Genomic DNA, 20,572 nt, shown 5'->3' with positions numbered 1-20,572 from the left:
CTATTGAGTGAGAGTTGATAATTACTCCAGACTATTCCTAATGCTCCCTGTGCTATTTAATTTATTCTGTACTTGCAATGTGTACTTGCGATGTGCACTTGTTGGAGCTAGTCATCATTCTCAGTGCTGGGATGGCACAGTGGCGCAGTGGTTAGCACTGCTGCCTACAGCGCCAAGGACCCAGGTTCTGATCCCAGCCCTGGGTCACTGTCTGTGTGGAGTTTGCACATTCTATCAGTGTCTGCGTGGGTTTCACCACCACAATGCAAAGATGTGCAGGTTAGGTGGACTGGCCACACTAAATTGCTCCTTAATTGGAAAAAAATAATTGGGTTTTCTTAAATTTTAAAAAAAAATCTTAGTGCTGAAAATTGATGTGTGACTTTTTAATAAGGACATGGGGAGTCCACACTAAGAAAAATTAGAACAAAGTTTTATTTATACAAACTATTTATACACTATCCAGTAGATCCCTACCAGGTTCCTCCTTGGTCATGCCTTACTGGCCGATTACGAGGTGCCCCACCCCTAGCAGGGGAGTTCGTATTCCGCAAGGAGAGTAGAGAAGACAAGAATTCCCACCCCGTAGGGTCTGTGCGGGATATCACATTGCTCTTCTCCCCCCGCCCCTCCAACCCCCCACCCCTAAAATCCAAAGTTCCCCTTGAGGAGCAATGAGACCAAGAAAGAGAAGGAGGCGGAGGACATTGGAGTCTCTTCTGCTCTGGTTAGTCCCCATGGAGTTGATGCAGATCAATAGGCATATATCACGCTGGTGAACGTCTTCTGTGGCAGGAAAGATGTGGCCGACGATCACCAGGAAGAGGCTGAACTATGGAGTCGGCATCAGAGACATCAAAAGTCTGGGTCTAGGGTGGCACGGTGGCGCAGTGGGTTAGCCCTGCTGCCTCACGGCGCCGAGGTCCCAGGTTCGATCCCGGCTCTGGGTCACTGTCCATGGTGAATGTCCTTCAACACGGCAGCCTGTCCCTTCACTGGGTCAACTATTCTGGTGCCCCAAAGGAGGATGCTGTCCACCTGTCAGCTTTGACAATTTTGAGGAGAAAGTCACGAGCACCCCTGGTAGCTGTTGATGCTTCGCACCATATAGCACCAGATGATGCACATTAACAAGAATAGAGTCTGGTTGCATCCAGTCATGAACGCACAAGACTGTGACAGGCAAAGAATCCATGAAATTCAGGACAGTAATCACTGTGTGCCATAAAAGAGTTTGTGGAATCGATCTGCAGGGGAAGATGGTTCAATGTATTAGCATGTGCAATCTGGGTCCCTGGGTGGTGCCTGAAAGAGTAATCATAAGCAGCCAATAACAGAGCCCAGTGCTGAATCCTTGCAGATGCTATTGGCAGAAATGCCTTGTCCTCATGGAAGAGGCTGAGTAATGGCTTGTGATCGGTGATGATAAAAAAAACGGTAGTGACATATGTATCGGTGAAATCACTTTACACCAAATATGACCGCCACACCCTCTTTTTCGATCTGGATATATTTTCTTTTGGCTGCAGCCAGGGCCCGGGAGGCAAAAATGATCGGATGGTCATGGCCGCTATCCATCCGATGGGGCCAAATGCTCCAGTGCCATATGGTGAAGCATCGCACGTGACAACGATTTTGAAGAGTCAAAATGTGTCAACACACCTGAAAACAACAAGCGCCTCTTCAACTTTTTAAATGCCATATTCTGGGCCTTGCCCCAAGCCCAAGGCTGATATTTCTTCAAAAGCAAGTGGAGGGGTGCGAGGACGGTAGCCAAATTCGGAATATAGCGTCCATAATAATTTACTAATCCAAGAAAAGAGCAAGGTTCCATGGCGTCCCACAGAGGGGGTGCCATTTTGATTGCCGGTACCTTCTGGCAACAGGGTGCAGGCTATCTTGGTTTACCCAATATCCCAAATATACCACTTCTTTCAGATCAAAGAAGCACTTTACACGCCGCCAGCAGACGCCATAATCAGAAAACGTTTTCAACACCGTCTCAAGATTCAGCAAATGTTTTTGTTCCACGGCCCGTGACTAACATACCATCCAAAGTAAACCACAATGAGCAAAAACCACACAGGGCTTTTCGCCATGACACACTGCGAGACTGCGCACACTGAGGAGCAGTGTACAGAGTCCCTGGCTAATCGTGGCGTATTCCCGTGAGGATTCATCGAGTTCCAGCTGTAGATAAGCGTTGCTTTTAATTCATTCATGGGACATGGGTGCCAGCATTTACTGCCCATCCCTAATTGCGTTTGGGGGGTCAGTTAAGAGTCAATCACATTGTCGTGTGGAGTCACATGTAGGCCAGACCAGATAAGGATGGTAGATTTCCTTCCATTAAGGGCATTAGTGAACCAGATGCGTTTTTTACAACAACTGGCAATCCTTAGACGTTTAATTCCAGGTTTTTAAAAATTGAATTCAAATTTCACCATCTGCAGTGGCAGAGTCCCCAGAGCATTACTCGTCCAGTGACAATACCACTATGCTACCACCTCCTCATACAAATCCTCGCTGCGAGGTAAAGGGTAATGGTCTCATCTCAAAGCCATGTTCACCATCAATTTATGGTCACCGTTAAGTGAACTGTCTTATCCAGCTTCATTACAGGGACCACTGGCGACACCCAAAAACACACGGGACGAATAAATGCCCAACCGTTAGGTCTCAACATTCTCCACTATAGCGTAGTGAACCGCAGAGGTACAAAAATATCAGCGCTGGGCTTCTGGGTCCACCTGGATTTTTGCCATGACCCCTTTAATGGTACCCCAACCAGGCTGAAAAACTTCCAGGAATTTGCTCAGTACCGTACGCAGACCGCTAGACCCCACCTGGAGGATATGCTGCCAATCAAACTGCAGCTGGTGTAGCTCATCGCGGTCCAACTGGCTAAGGTCAATTTCTTGCACAACGAGGGGAAGGTGTACTGATTGGTGCCCATAAACCACCAAAGTGATGGTGGACCCCACGATATTCTGTCGGTCCCCCATGTAAGTGACCAAACAAGCCATCCTGGCAGCCAAAGACAAGGCATGCGTTCCTTGTTTGCTAAGATCCAAAGTGCTCTGCGCCACCACAGAAATGGCCGCTCCCGTATCCAGCGCCATTTGGAGCATCTGACCATTCACTTGTGTCGGAACACGGTTAGGGGCAACAATGGGCGCTGCCCAACAGCTCAGCTGCATCTCAACCTTATCCTCTGCCTCTTCTGGGTCATCCAGATGCAAGGTCCGGCCCCGGGGATGATGTCTACCTCAAATCGGGGCACCTGTACCTTGCCACCATCCCCCCCTGCGGGTATGCCTAAACGTACGTCCACATGTCACATATGGGCCGGAATCACCTTCAGAGCCCAGGAATATTGCACTTCTCGGCAGCCAGCTCTTCGCTTGGAGTCATGGTGGCATTTGGTCACAACTGCAGGGGTACCCGTGAGGTGTGACACCCCAAATCGTTCACCTCCATCCCTTGTAGCTCTTGGATGCAGTCTCCTGAGTTTTCTTAGGATAAGGATATCTGCAGCACCTGCTGAAAAGTTAGGGAGACTTCACCAAAAGCTTTTTCTGAGTTTCCATATTATTGATATCACAGACCAAGCGATCGCAGAGCATATCGGACAAAACAGTTCCATGTTCACAAAACTCAGCTATCTTCTGTAGCCAAGATACAATCTCGGTGATGGACCCACTGGTGGACCTCTCTACCGTACTGAACTAAAACCTTTTGAGCGATCATCAATGGGGTTGGGTTAAAGTGTTGTACCACAAGTGTGACGAGTTGGTCGAATTTTCACGTTTCTGCCGTCACTGAGTACATGAGACTCGGCTCACCCCAAACATATGCGGTCCACAGGCCATCAACAGTATGACCATCTGCGCTCGTTCTCAGTGATATTGTTGGCTCGGAAGAAATAACATTCATTCAGCATATTGGTTCCAGTCTTCAACACCAACATCAAATGTATCTAACTGCCTAGAGGCATGGCGAATCAAAGAAACCCAAACCTGGGTCCAGAAAATCAGGGAGGTGGCTCAGTTGAGTAGATCGCAGTAGATGACAGCAAACCAGTTTATTCCTCGTCACCAGTTTAATAAGGACACAGGAAGTCCACACCAATAAAATAAGAACAAAGTTTTATTTGTACAAAAGATATGTACATTACCTGGTAGATCCCTACTAGGTTCCTCCTTGGTCGGTGCCTTACTTGCCGACCTTATATTCATTAGGGAATTGAGATACACCACCCCTAGAGGAGAAACTCGTACTCCGGAAGGAGCACAAGGAAGTTGAGCATGCCCACATCGTAGGTCCCGTGTGGGATATCACAGACTTGTCCTCTAACATCCAAATCTTTCTGCAAATCTTTGACTATAATTAATGTCACTAAAACCCGAAGCTCACTTTTGGTTTCATAACACAGAAAGCAGTAGTCTTCAAGGTTCCACTCAGCACTCATCCCACCTTCCACTCTATTTGAATACCACACTTTTCATGTAACTCGCTCATTTCTTATTTTGGAGCATGTAGCTTGCTAGTCAGATGTATTTACGTATTAAATAAAGACACAGCATTTGCTGATTTCCAGTTCAACTAAATCTTACCACTACCAAATGAGTCCTTCCTGATGTTGAGGATCCCGCAGATCTTCTCTTCGGAGTTCCCACAATACCTAATAAAATATGCTTTCAGTTGTGGGAGATTGTTATCCTCATGTTCTACTATCAAGAACCTCTGCGAAACTGGTTCTAGGATATTGGGTACTACTAAAGCAAATAGCAACATACCATGTTCCACTCCAGTGATTATATCTAGATGTGTAACAAAACAATTTTGCAATCAAATTAATTTTCCTTTGAGAATTGCAATCTCCTTTCTATTATCCATTTAATGTAATAGTTCTCCTTTTTAAATAGTTTTTATACACTCTTAAAGTTACAAAAGCAATGCGCAAAGTGGACTGGGCAAACCCTTAATTCAGCTCATTGTTTGTTCTAAAAACCAAGACAACACGTGAATACTATTCGCGACGCCCTGCTGCTCTTCCTCTGTATTTGCTTTGTCTGGCCGCTTGTTCCCCAATGTAACCAATCACTGTTTGGCAATGTACCATTGTCAATGTACTCTGTCGATTATTCTTTTTTTTGTCCACTATGTACTGTGTACGTTCCCTTGGCCCCCCAAAAAAATACTTTTCACTGTGCTTCGGTACATGTGACTTTAAATATTAAAACTTATACTCCTATATACACTTAATGTTCAAAGGCTAGGATGGGGCAAAAACCTCAGCCAGGCTTCCTCTTATCTAACAACTCCTACAAACCGCAATTGCATTGATGACAGGTGACCACGGGATCACAGCTTGCTGCAATTGCCCCACAATTGAATATCCTGTCAACAATCACCAAAGAATTGTCACTCAGGTCAGGTATTTGGGCGTTGTCGATGTAATGGAACAACCTAAGCATTCCCATGAATGCCTTAAGGGATAGGGAAGGATGGAAACTGCAAAACTAATGTTAAAAATGGCTAGCGAGGGTGAAGTGCACCGGGGCAGCACGGTAGCATGGTGGTTAGCATAAATGCTTCACAGCTCCAGGGTACCAGATTCGATTCCCGGCTGGGTCACTGTCTGTATGGAGTCTGCACGTCCTCCCCGTGTGTGCGTGGGTTTCCTCCGGGTGCTCCGGTTTCTTCCCACAGTCCAAAGATGTGCGGGTTAGGTGGATTGGCCATGCTAAATTGCCCGTAGTGTCCTAAAAAGTAAGGTTAAGGGTTGGGTTACGGGTATAGGGTGGATACGTGGGTTTGAGTAGGGTGATCATTGCTCGGCACAACATCGAGGGCCGAAGGGCCTGTTCTGTGCTGTACTGTTCTATGTTCTATGTTCTAAAGGAGAGAAATTAATTTCTCCAGATTTATCCCTAATAAAGCCAACTTTTTCCAGAATAGGGTTGTTGGCACCACTTGGATTTCCTACCCAACATGACTTTCAAAATGCAGTCTTAAAGTAATCATTCAGGAGTACATTATTCAATCTTACTGTGATACAGTACTATAAAACTGATCAATTAATACCATTTCTTTCTCCTGCCAGCCCCACCTCAAATACAACAAGAGCAAATCTATAGCAAAGGTTTTTTTGTGGGATACTGGTAGTAGATTCAGTGATGGTTCGACTTATTTGTTATATTCAGCAAGAGTTAAATCTTTGCCAAGCCAGAACTGCTGCATGATATGATTTAGGATCAGCTGCAGAAAAGCGAGCACAGTCTGCTTTAAAGCTTGAATCATTGAATCAGTAAGTGCCCTTTCCATCACCAACTTGCAAATTAGACAGTACCTTTCTGCTAAAACTGCTCTTCCCTCAAACGGTTTCCCGCTGTCCACTCGGAATTTCAGCATCATGGATCACAATGACTTCTGCTCATTCTGCAGCAGGAGTTAAGCTCTAGCTGCACTGGCTAAGATCAAGAATCTGCACCACAGCAAAAGGATACAAGCACCAAATGAAGTGGCTTTAGCCTGGATTATTCTTACTGTGTGGCAAGACAGCATTGGTCCAGCTCTGTGTTTTACAGGAGCAGAAAAGATAAAGTAGTTCACTCACTATCTGATTACCAACTGTCCATCGAGGCTCAGGTTACACTCTTTTCAAAAGCAGCCAGCAAAGCAACTCAAAAACCATGCTACGGTGTTGATAGCTCTGCATCACATTTGCATTTTTAAGTTGATAACCACTAGCATTTTAGCGCTGGTAAGAAATGTCCGACTTACTGCATTTACAAAATATTGCATGCCATTAATATAGATGAAGCTGCAAATGTGTACGCATGCCATCAATGATGCTGACTTGTGAAGGAACTCATTATTAAATGAATGTATTATACAATTACAACAGAAAATACTGGAAATACTCAGTAAGTCAGGCAACTTCACCTGACCCACGGTACTTCCAGTATTCCACTATTTTTGTTTCAGCTCTCCGGCACCCCTAGCATTTCATTTTTACTTGATACGATTACAACTGGATAATTTCAGAGAGCCGGAATTAAATCAGTGCCAATACTTTACATTTGCCCGAGTGAGGAATTTCACTTTCCGCTGGAGAAATGGACCACAATGCTATTTGGGAGGCATCAACATTAGTGACTTTTTTTAAAGAAAGGTCTGCAGCTCCCCCAGTAGTTCACCACGTTTATAAAATGAATAATGTCAGGTTTGACCTCTAGTTTCTACTGTTATTCCGTCAGTCAGTACAGCAGTGTGGGTTCCAATGCTCATTGCCACAAAATCAGGAACAATTGCTGTTCTGGCAATCTCTGAAAAGTATATGCGCGTGTCTTTCATTTTTGGCTATTGCCCTTCAGTCAGTCAGCCCATCAACTGTTACTGCTGTGGTTCACACATTAATAAGTGGGATATGCTAGAGGCTGCTTGGAGCCTGTACAGGCATGCCCTAATTGAAGCCAAGATGTTCACACCGAGATGAAGCGCGAAAAATAAATACAGAAATGCAATACAATTCCAGTAGGTAGCAGGTTCAATTAATGCTCTGTAAAGATCATAACTACATCTTACTTTATTAACCTTGAAACACGGCAAGGAAAATCGGTCCAAGTTCACATATCTGATCACTATCTAGTGACCCTGATCACATACATAAGCAGATATCAAGTGAAAATGTGACCACGCTCAGTTTTGAGATTGCTCAGAGTCAAATCACCTGGCAACATTAGCTATTGAGCAATAGTTTTGAGGAGCAACTTGACATACCAGCAATATTTCAGCTGAAGCAGAAAAGAGTGAGAGAGATAATTTTTCTTTCAAACCATTAAGATTTTGATAGGGTTAGGAGAGAATCAGTGAGAAAGATTCAACAAATTTTGAATTATCAGTAAGAAATCTAGTTTACATGATGAATGATTAGGCCAGAAAATTTTTGAACTAAGGAAGTAGTTGTCATTTTTATTACCGTTGATATACTATAACATCCACTTCTCAAACAATAGTCTCTGTAACACACATTATTTGAAAACTATTTTCATTCATTTTATTGAGAACAGATGACAAAATTGGCACAATCTTTACTGTATGATGTACTTGTGGGAATGTTGGGTTTCGAAGTCTAAACTTTTAGCCAAATAGGAAATAGACTTTTACACAAGTTATATTTGAGAGGTTGAAATCCATCCTCTCGCATCGTCTCTACTACAGGGCCATCAGTTCGGAGACTGTTGCTGCCAAATCCACCCCCAAAAGTAATGCAAAAGGAGTTGACGTATTAATACAATTTTTATTTACAAATAAATAATAATGCAGAAATTAATTTGTGTACATTAAATTACTCAAATTCAAATAAAACAAGACAGCTAAACAAATTTATACAATTACATGCATCTTTTTTCTGGGTCACTAGTATTTTCTCTCCAACTTCCCTCACTGTTTGATTGACGGGCATGTCAAAACTCATGGGAGTGTCATCCACGTTTTCAATTCAGGCCAATCTGTATATGTTATTTTGCTGATGTTTGATTATAAACCGGTGAAATGTGATAGACCCGTCATGCTGCTGGGAGACGTTGTGAAGTCTTGCTGTTGCCAGTGTAAAACGGTTTTTCTCTCCAACTTCCCTCACTGTTTGATTGACGGGCATGTCAAAACTCATGGGAGTGTCATCCACGTTTTCAATTCAGGCCAATCTGTATATGTTATTTTGCTGATGTTTGATTATAAACCGGTGAAATGTGATAGACCTGTCATGCTGCTGGGAGACGTTGTGAAGTCTTGCTGTTGCCAGTGTAAAACGGTTTCTCTTCATAAACCTGAAGCATCATCCAGGGCTGGCTTTGAAATCTGCAATGTCCAGATTTCCTGCCCATCACAGGGCGAAGATCTTGTGCTCCTGCTGATGAACCAGGAGGTGGGAGGGGCATGCAATTAGGCAGCATGATTGGATACCAGAACCTTGCCTTCTCGGTGTGCTATTCTCCAGTTCTACACCAGGAAGAGTTTGACTTCAGCAGCGAATGTGAGGCAAATACAAAGTGTTTGGATATTTTTTGTTCAAAAAGTCAGGAGTCAACCTTTACACAAGATTGATCAATACTCGTGTATATGCAGTTTTTACATTTTCAAAGAGAGCCCTCATTTGATATTATCTAATAGCCTCAAGAATTCACACGAGAGATGCAGTCCGTTAAAAATCTGGATGGGTGAGGTCATGCCACCACTCATTTGCAAAAACAGAGCCAGCAGCATCAACAATAACTGCCATTAATTTAGTGCCTTTAATGTGAAAAATCACCTCAAATTCGCAGGGGCGAGATAAAACGGACACTTCCATGGAGATTTTAAAAATTATTATTTATTGTTTCATGGAGAGTGGGTGCCAGTATTTGTTGCCCATCTCTAAATCCCCTTTTAAGGGCAGTCAAGAGTGAACCACATTGCTGGGACTCTGGGGTTACATGACGTCCAGACCAACTGAAGACAGCAGACATTCTCCTCTAAAAGGGCATCCGTGAATGAGATGGGCTTTTCCAACTTATTGATGATGGTTTTGTGGCCACTATTACTGACTAGCTTTCATTGTAGATTATCTTTCGATTAAATTACTTTAAATGAACTTCCACCCTTGTTCCCAGGGCAGTACCCCGAATCTTTGGACTACCGGAGCAGTCACATTACCACTATGCCTTTGTTTCCCCTGGGTGAAGTGGGTGACCAAGAGCTTGGTTAAAGAGGTCAATATTTTAAGCAGGGCCTGAAATATGGTCAGATTGAAGGTGGAAACCCCAAAACACGTGGGCTGATGATGAAAGACATGGCTACTGATTGTGAAGCGAAAGGAAGAATGGGTGAAAAAAAAAAGAGACTCATGGGGCCGAGTATCAGTGAGTTCAGGGTGTGGGGTTAGAATCATACCAATCATTACACCACGGAAGAAAACCATTCAGTGTATTGTGCCTGTGCTGGTTCTATAAAAGAGTTATCTTACCGGTACCATTCTACCAATCTTGGTCCTCAAACGATAGGAGGTTGAAAAGACGAAAGCTATTTGAACACAGGGATGGGAATTTGAAATCCGAGACATTGAAGCAAGATGGAATCTCAATGTAATGACAAGTGGCATTAAACGTGGGAAGGATAAGGGCAGTAGAAAATTGGTAGGCTGCAGCTGTCATAATATACATCTATGTATATAATGGAGTGCAGACAGGCAGTGATTGACACACAGGGTGACCAGTAAGCACACAGAACAGAGCAGCCAATCACCAGACAGGACACGACCACTATAAAGCCAGAGGGCACCAGTTTTCCCGCTCTCTCGGGACCAAGCCTCTGAGACAGTCAGAGCTCATGAGCTAGCCAGTGCAAACACCATGTGGTAGCTAGTAAGTCTGGTCAGGCTAGTGTCAGGTCTCCATTCAAGTCAGCATAGTGTCAACCCACAGTTGAACATGTATAATAGTTTAGATTTTAAATAAAATCGTGTTGCATCTCATCAAGTGTTGGAAGTCTGTCTCTCGCTACACTGCATCAAGAGCAGTCCACATCGACCCAGCCAGCCTAACACATCAGAAGCTTGCACAAAGAAAGAGTAGCTGGAAAAGTTGTGACCAAAAGGTGAGAAAGGCATGGATGAAGGTTTCATCAGAGGTAGGTTGAGTTTGGATTGGCGACAAATGATGGTACAGAGATGGAAACTGACAGTCTTACTGACGAAGGGCATCTATGGCCAGAAGCTTGACACGGCGTCAGAGACTGCCAGGGCTGAGACACTGGCTGGAAGCAACAATGTTAGGAAGTTCATGGTGATCCTAAAGGCTTCCGTCTTTCCAAGATTTAGCTGGAGTAAGTTGAGGTTAGATACTTGACAACAACACAGCAGTGGAAATGATTGAGAGAGGTGGTTAGAGAAATTGTGGAGATGTTGATAAACTTGATGGCGAGGTATTGCCGGAGTTGCCGAAGAGGTGAGCACGGATGTGGGAGACAATAATAAAAATTGGTGGAAAAGGAAAAGTTGTCGAGTGTTGTTGAAAAGGCAAGACTTTTTCTTTTTTGGAAGAGGTGGGCGATTATCATAGTTTTGAAAGGTGATGGCTACAGTTTTGAAAGGAAAACAGACAGCAACAAGTAGAAGCATTTACAAGTTAACCCACAAGGCACACAAGAAGGGAGTTTGGTAGTCACCTGTTTAGCGAGAATGGGTTCTCTCACCTGTGCACTAAGAATATATGAAATAGCCCATCATTCTGCTACGCATTAATAATCTGAAGGTCTTCAGGCTCAAGTGAAAGCATAAAGTTAATTTAATAGGGAGTGAAAAACAACACCTTCAGATATCTAGGCAAAAAGAAGGCAGGTTCATGGATGTGAACGATAGGGAAAATAGTAGAGATGATTAATTGCTGAAACGAATAGTCATGAAGAATATGGCAGCCAGTACACGGAACTCATGGAAGAAACTGCCATGTAACATAATGAATATATGAAATGGTTGTTTTGAAGAATAAGATCAAAAGAACTGATGAGCCTTCTTTAATTAAACCCACCTTGGCATAGGAAGAACTGTTACGACATATTGTACAGTTTCAAACAATTATTCCGAATTATTTTCATCCTCACATAGAAAATGATCCCCATCCAGCAAAGGCAGCTGCATGTAACAGGATGCCTACCAATTAATGGAACAAAGAAAAGTACAGCACAGCAACAGGCCCTTCGGCCCTCCAAGCCTATGCCGACCATGCTGCCCGTCTAAACTAAAATCTTCTACATAATATTGGTTTTCACAATCTAGAATTATTATACCTAAAGTCAACCAATGGTACTACAATTGCAACTCAGAGCTGACCAATTCTGCAGAGCTGTCTATAAAATTGATTCATTGTATAACTGCCATGGCTGCGCCAAATTTATCAGTGATATAGAAAGCCGTCTACACTACCAAGCAGAACGGGATTTAAGCAAATACAGACAAGACAACAATTGTATCATTTGTGAATTGAAAGCCAACACTCATCTTGCCTGTTGTTTCACCAAGAGAATGCAGAAAAATAAGAGAATAAATCATTAGCTCAGGTCTAATGGTTATTCTGAGATAAATTAAACTATCATTGTCCAGAGGGGGCAGATACAACAAATGAATCAAAATGCTTGAGATCACTCAGTGCACATCGCTCATGCACAGGGTTATTTGCTCCAGGAAGGCCTTGGGTTAAATTGGAGACGGTGAGTTACAGCAGTTTAATTGAAAGCAAAAATGCTGTAATTGGCTTCTGGACCTTTGGGCTGGAAAAGGAAAAGGAATCCAGCTTTCCATACCTCAGCATTATTCAAAGACTGTTAAGTGCAATTGGTCATATCAGAAAGGAATAGGGTTATCCACCGGCCATTGCTTGTCATCCGACACCAGCACCTTGCGCTGACCCAGGCAGCCCCGTAGTCACCCAATATTCTTTGACGAGAGGTGAAAAATGGTAATTTTTCTGGAGATAAGGTAGTGAGTGCACTGTTGTAATCATATCCCAGATTTAAATATAGTTTAGTTCTCCAACAATGAGCATATACAGCGTTGATGTGGTTTTCTGTCTGACATATACACCCCAGTAGCTGTGTTCAATTCAGGGTTCACCTTGAAACAGCACATGAAAAAAACTGAACTACAGATAAAGCATTAAAGGCTGCAATGTGCATTCTAATGTTAAGTTATAAAATAAACTGCAAATATTTACTCCAAGTGACACTTCGACTTTCATGCTCACAAGTTTATAATTAGCAAAAGGACTGAAAGCAAACTTGTCAAATGAATCCTTAACAAAGGTCCTTCTGTCAAAGGTATCACAGAATTGCGAACAATTAAGGCTACTTACTAATAGAAGAATTTTGCACAGACAGAAGTTCCTCTATTAAATTGCAATGTTTGCTTTGATGCAAGTACTAAATATTACATCAAGTGTAGAAAATTTACTTAAGTATTATGTAAGGCCAGGTCAGCAGCTTAACATAAACTCTTGCTACACACAACACAGACTCCACCTGCCCCCTACTCCACCAAAATCAAAATGCCCAGTCTGATGTTAAGTATTCCATTAAACAAACAATCACCTTCCAACACCGTGCAGTAAAAATTTTGAATCGAAATTGAGATATTACCACAGTAATGTTTTTAGCAAAGTAGTCGGTGGTGTTAATATCTTCCATTCCAACAACGTACAGTTGGTAAAGAATTTTCAGGACAGAAATTATGCAGAGTAAATCTCATCCTGCTTCATTATGGCATCTCAATGGTGCCATCAGCTCTGGACTGTCCCTGTGAGTTTGCTACTTAGTGCCAAGTTAGGCATATCCTTATGCTGTAGGTCTATACCCACCAGCAAAAAAAAGTTGAACTGTCCAAACTCAATTTATGCAAAGCTGTTATAGTGTATATTATTCTATCAAGTTACATTTATAATAATAATACTCTTTATTATTGTCACAAGCAGTCTTACATTAACACTGCAATAAAGTTACTGTGAAAACCCCCTGGTCGCCACACTCCAGCGCCTGTTCGGGTACACTGAGGGAGAATTCAGAATGTCCAATTCATCAAACAAGCACATCTTTCAGAACTTGTGGGAGGAAACCAGAGCACCCGGAGGAAACCCACGCAGGCACAGGCAGAACGTGCAGACTCCACAGAGGCAGTGACCCAAACGGGAATCGAACTTAAGACCCTGGCACTGTGAAGCAACAGTGCTAATCACTGTGCTACCATGCTGCAAAATAATAATAATCTTTATTATTGTCACAAGTAGGCTTACATTAACACTGCAATGATACTTCTCTTCTACCAACCTACCCATGCCACCAGCATCAAAACCATTTCCCTCCCCCAAGCCCCCCCCCCCCCCACCTCCTGCCCCAGCACCCATCCTGCAAGAGAGCTGTGTTAACTTTCTGCCCAGCTGAAATGTCACATGATTTTGCATTTGTAATATTACAGTATATGTTGCCAAACGTGGTCCAGTACAAACTATCTGGTGAGTTAGAGGAGTCTCCTTAACAATTTCTAGTGCTCACACCAAATAAGCAATTTCACATCCAATATTAACAAGCAAAAGGGGACATTAAACATATATTCATCTGAGAATTATCCCCCCAGAAAATATCAAACTTCAGGGACGAGCGTGTATTTACCTTAGCTGGTAAAGTAGATTAGGTGATTTCCTTGTGTGCAAGAGCAAGGACAGAGACAGTTGGGCCAATGACCTCACTGCCAAAGCCAGTGTTTCTGCATTCATGCAGAACCACATGGAGCTATATTAAATCATGCTGGTTTGTTAACTCTCTGGAGTTTATCAGGCTTCCCAAAATTCTATCTAAATTCCTGGGTGTCAATAGCTTAATGGATACCTATACACGACAGGGAAAACATCACATTTTATTCAATATTCCTTAACGTTCAACCAACACACTTATTTTGGTGATGCTCTTAATTCATCTCAAATTATTTCCATCACCCATGACAGACGTCAGTGCAGCCTATTGTTACAAAGCTCACTGTTGTCTCTCCAAATAGAATGTAGCTTAGAAACGTCAACTGTGCTGTTGAGGCATTTTCCAATGAAATGATTATATCGAAGTGTTGCACATCCACCGTCATTATGATAAATGTCAAGGCTCAAAAATTGACTTTGCATAAGAAAGCCATGATTTATTTATTTGAACATATATGTTCCTGGCAGATAAAAGAAAATGGCTGGTGCAGACATCATCAATTGGTTTCTGGAGTGGCTACAAACAGTGAAAGGCATTGGGAATCACGACTACATAATACACAGGCTCTCATTAAACTACACCAAGGTAGAAATTTAAATTTAATTGGCATTTCACTGCAAATAATCAAGATTCTTAGGGTCAGTTTTACTGAGGTTCCAAAAGCAGGTGTGAAGATTGACAACTAAGAGCACAGAAGTGCAGCCTTTAAAGGCAGTTCCAGTGTTTCAAAGTCTGCGCTGGCTCCCAAGAGGGCAGAAGGAAGAATCACCATATTTAATTTTGGATGAAAAATAGAGTAGAAAAGATAGGTTAGATTAGGTAAATGTTCAATTTAATGGTGTTGAACTGCAGGTGGTACGGTGGCACAGTGGCTAGCACTGCTGCCTCGTGGTGCCGAAGACCTGGGGTTTGATCCCGGCCCCAGGTCACTGTCCATGTGGAGTTTGCACATTCTCCCCCTGTCTGCACGAGTCTCACCCCACTACCCCAAAGATGTGCAGGGTAGATGGAGGCCAACGTAAAACCTTCCAGATTTGGTGTTCTGCACGAGGTTCAGCTTCTGGACTTACAGTTTTCCCGTAGATCTATCTTCATTTTAAGGAAATCTACCTTCTTACTTCAATAGTGGGTCGATGATGTTGGGCAGCTTTTCAATATGGTGCCTGGACGACATGCCATCAGGCCTGCCTCATAGAATATGGTAGAAAAACACCCAATTGCATAATTAATGTGGCTGGGTCTGGAATATTTGGCATGTTTTCCCGCCAGCAAGCGCAGTGGTACGAACTACACGTTCCTACCCTCACCGCACGATTGAATTTCAAAATGGGAGCATTCCCAACTCCACAGCTACCATCTGGCCCAAAGGTGTCTCTCTGGCATTTTCTCAAGTTTCAGTAATGAATAATGGTTTGTGTCAAGCTTTGATGCAATTAAAGTAGAAAAGCAGGCAATTGGACAATTATGAATCTATAAAATCCATGACTGTATGCCCCACTATGACATTGTTCAATACTTGCGAATACTCTTAACCAAATTAGTTTCCCATTATTGAGGCACAGTATTTTTGAAGAGTCATTTTTAAAATAATGCCAGGCACCCCCCCCCCCCCCCCTCGCCCCAACTCACCTGTTGGTAGGTCCTCAAGCCCCCTGCACTCCACCTCATATGGGCAGGGCACCCCTGGGCCCAATTCCTGGCAAAATACCACCTGGGCAGATTGGCACCACCAGCCTGGCACCCTGGCAGTGCCCCTGCCAGCCTGGCATAGCATCCGCATGGCACTGCAAGGGTGCTAGGCGAGCAGTGCAAAGGTGTCAGGGTGACATCAGCAGTGATAGGGTGCCACCCTGCCCAGATACAAACCACCCGGGACCTCCTATCACTTGGGGGGGGGGGGGGGGGGGGGGGGGGGGGAGGGAGATGTGGTCTCCAAGTGTCATTACACCAAATGTGGTCTCCAAGTGCCATTACACCTAGTTCCCATTTGTCTGATCCAGTGTTAAACGGAGCCCATTAAGCTCACTCAACTCTGCAAGCCTGCTATTGTGTGGAAACTCGGAAGAGGCCTCTCGCGGTATCTACCAGCTATGTCCCATCCAGATTCCGGGGGGACGCAACTGGTAAATCACACCATTATGTGCAATTATTAAAAGGGTTAAAAGTCTGCTATCAAGTGCTGACCTTGATGTATTTGGCAGGTGACTGCAAAATATATTCAACATCAAGCTTGACAGGGTCAATCAACATTAATGTCAGTTCAAAGGTCAGGTCTGTTGTTTCAGCTCAGAACTGTGACTCATATGAAGGAGAATTTCAGCTTCTTCCCCACACAAAAGGTTAACACTTCCTTGACTGCCAAAACGGTCAATGATCACCTAATTCATTATGTATTGGTTCCCCACACTCCACAGCACTCTCATTTAGAGTGAGGTCTCACTTCTAGAAATAGCGGGATGGGTATCTATAACCTCAGTCCTCAATGAGTCACAGCCAGAGCTCTCAAGGTAGAGTTCTATTGTTTTATTGAAGATTCGTGATATCATCTGAATGAAAATGAAAATCGCTTATTGTCACAAGTAGGCTTCAATTGAAGTTACTGTGAAAAGCCTAGTCACCACATTCCGGCGTTCGGGGAGGCTGCTGTGTTCAGAAAACAAGATGTGGAGATGCCGGCGTTGGACTGGGGTGAGCACAGTAAGTGACACCTGAAGAAGGAGCCGTGCTCCGAAAGCTCGTGTTTGAAACAAACCTGTTGGACTTTAACCTGGTGTTGTAAGACTTCTTACTGTTCAGAAAACAAGGAAACCCAAATGAGTGGAAAAATGTTGTTTTGCAAGGGTGAGAAAAAAATTCACAAAGTGTGACCCACTCATGGACTACTAGTACTGTCATTACTTTATTTGGGGCTTTGCTACCAATATACTTCAGGAACACATGCACCTCAATGGTGTGTAATATTTCCTCAAAGAAATGTTAACCTCGCCTATACTCTGAATTTTAAATAGCACAGAATGTTTTTCCAAGCACAAACATCTTAATGGCCGTCATTTACAATTATGCTGTGTGATGTTCGCCACGTTTAAGCTGACATTACACAGAATCTTTCGTATCCATAATGCCCGACACAAATTTCTTGGTTTTGTTTAATTAAATCCATTTAATCTGAATCAGAATCATAGAACGGCCACAGTACCAAGGCTACCATTCGACCTGTCAAGCACATTCTAACTCTCTGGAAGAGCAAATTTGAGTCCCACTCCCCCTGCCTTCCTCCATACCCTGCAATTTCTAATCTTCGGGTACTTATCCAATTCCCTTTGGAAAACCACAACTGAATCTGCCACCATTGCGAATTTGCTGCACAAACAAATGTCTTTCCCATGTCACCTTTGGCTTTTGCTAATCACATTAAATCTGTCTCCTCACACCATCTGCCAAAGGAAACATTTTCTATCTACTCCGAGTAGATCCTCGTGATTTATAGTCCAAATTATTTCTGACGCTAAGGATAGAAAGTACATACACAAGGCAGAGGCTTGTGCTGTCACCCATGGACAGTTTGGTGGCAGGTGGCATTTAATCAGGCTGGAAGATGGCAGGAAGGGATCCTGCCATCTTCCCACCTCCACCCCGATCAAGTCAGTGGCCGGAAGGCCCCAGTTGACTTTCCTGCACTACCACCAACAATTGAGGCCCTTAAGTGGTCAATTAATGCCCTCCTTCCATCACTGGTGGCATCAATCCAAAAGCATGAAGGGCAGGGGATTGCCATGGAGGGAGCACGACAGGTAAACCCAAGTACAGTGGCTTGTGGGCTCCAAGAGAGGGTCCCAGGTTCAAAAGCACTCTGTGCCTGACGGAGGGTTTTGGCATCAGGAATTAGGTTGGGCCACTGAGAACCATTCCCTGCGCTTGTTGCCAACCCCCAACCACTCTCTTCCCCCGCGAGTCACTGCCAACCAGTACTGACCTCTGACTTTGGATCCCATTGTACCAGCAGCAGCCACGGTCTCTCTGGCAGTGCTGCCATTCAATAGAGCTGCCAACTTCAGACTAGCTGGCTTCTCTCGGCCCCAAGGTCTTCCACTGACCCCAGGAGAAGATGCACCACTGGCCCGTCAATTGTCTGATTGGCGCATGATGTAGTGGGCCTTCCTGAAAAGAGGCAACAAAGGGCTCTCGTGGCCTCTCCAGTCAACAGCCGAGATCTCCATCACCTTTATGGGATTTTGCCCAGAGGAAGGGTTATTAAAGGAGTACAGAACTGAAAAGAGGACTAGACAGGGTAGATGTTACCAATGATGGGTGTGTCCAGAACCAGGGGTCACAGTCTGAGGATTCAGGGTAAACCATTTCGGACAGAGGTGAGGAGACATTTCTTCACCCAAAGAGTGGTGAGCCTATGGAAGTCATTACCATAGGGAGTAGTTGATGCTAAAACTTTGAATATATTCAAGAGGCAGCTAGATATAGCACTTGTGGCGAATGGAATCAAAGGCTATGGACGAGAAAGCAGGATTAGGCTATTGAGTTGGATGATCAGCCATGATCATGATTAAAGGCGGAGCAGGCTTGAAGGGCCAAAAGGCCTTCTCCTGCTCCTATCTTCTATGTATCTATATGTATTTATGAGTGAAGCAAATTGATTAGAGGTGAACATACTTTATGGGCAGCTCCCCATCAGATTCTTCTCACAGAATGCTGTAACATAATCAATTCCATCATAGGCTCTGCAATCCAGTCTCGGACAAAATGCTAGAACTCCCTTCCTATCAGTACAATAGGTTTACCTACACCACATAGACTACAATGACTCAAGAAAGTAGTTCACCACAACCTTCACTGGGTCAATTAGGAATAGGCAATAAAAAAATGTTAGCCTACTCAGCATCCCAGAAAAGAAAAAGATCCAAAAGTGCTTGCTTTAATAATAGGCCATTTTGATCCACTAAGACACAAATTCGGTAAACTCCTCTTTGTCATCGTGAGTCCTCCCACGTCTCTGCATTACTATTCACGTGATCTTCCTCCTTTTACCTGTGGCCCTCAGCAATTTACTTCTGCCCACCTCTCTTCATCTCTGCTCATAACTCAGTTGGCGCGGAGGCTTAACATTGAGCTGTATATAAACAGCCGACCTGAATGAAACAATGGCCTTGTAGATGAGCAAAATTTCTCCAGCCATGAGGAAGGCATCAAATCAAGCGCCTCTTTTCATGCAAGCCATGCAAGATAGATGCAGAGAGTCAGTCCTATGGTCTATATTCTTCGGCAGATTGAGTCTCTATTATTAAGACACAGATGCAAATAATAAATTGAAACAGGCACACAAAAAAACCCCCAGGAAACACAGGTCACATTATCAACATCAGAATAAAATAGAAGGCATCTTGATGTTGGACTAATGGTAAGATACCAGCTTCCTGATTATCTTCTCCCCATTTATATTTCCAGCCAAGACTATGCATCAGCTGTTAGAGGAAACCAGAAAATTTAATGGGAGGTTACAAAACCACAGAAAAAGTAGTGAGTCTATGTTGCTGCCAGTGTAAGTCAGTCTTTTATATCAGAGCCTCGCCAATAGTAGGAGAAAAACAGTTGTCAGCTGCACCTTTAACAATATAAGAGCATGTTGCAATGAGGAGTCTGGGTCTCAAAAACACACCAGTTAACAGGTTAAATAACTATTGACCTGCGATCTCTCCTAATGAGAAGTGCGATATGAGACAATTAATCCCTTCACTGAAAAAGCCAAACCATTTTCACAAACTCCACACTCTTTCTCACTGACAAAGTAGAACTGGTAACATTACCAAGGAATGCAGTACAACTCAAGGAAACACGTTTTAGCAAAGCAGCTAAACTTAAATTATTGTGAATGTATGTTTTTCAGCGAGGGAGCCGGCCTGCCAGCGGGACCTACCAGTCCCACCCTGGTCAAGGGGTTTTCCTGTTGACAGCACCCTTCGTTGCCAGGAAACCCATGCACCGGAGTGGGACCGGAATTTCCCACTAGCATGAACAGTTGGTAAATCCCGCCCCATATATATAGTACATCATATAATCAAGTGTATGTGGTGATATGCCTGTAAATAGTATTGTAGGCAGTTAGTAATTCAACCTCTAACCAGCTGGTGGCATCAGAGCTCGGTCACATGATGTGGGAGACTCATCAGGTGGCACTAAGGCATTCAACAGGACAGTCGCACATCGGGTAGTTCCAGAGCAACCTTGTCTGTATAATATTATGTATGATATCCTTCCATGCTTTCATCAATAAATCATC

General features: G+C 43.5%; 1 protein-coding gene across 14 annotated transcripts in view; it reads right to left on the bottom strand.

The window, feature by feature from the left end:
• plekha7b (pleckstrin homology domain containing, family A member 7b) overlaps nucleotides 1-20,572 on the bottom strand; it is a 636,198-nt gene that overhangs the window by 258,321 nt on the left and 357,305 nt on the right. The gene's annotated exons all lie outside the window — the stretch shown is intronic.

Source organism: Scyliorhinus canicula, chromosome 9, assembly GCF_902713615.1.
Source record: "Scyliorhinus canicula chromosome 9, sScyCan1.1, whole genome shotgun sequence".
NCBI lineage: Eukaryota > Metazoa > Chordata > Chondrichthyes > Carcharhiniformes > Scyliorhinidae > Scyliorhinus > Scyliorhinus canicula.
Note: the sequence above shows the minus strand (reverse complement) of the source record. Positions and strands in the feature narration are given on the sequence as shown.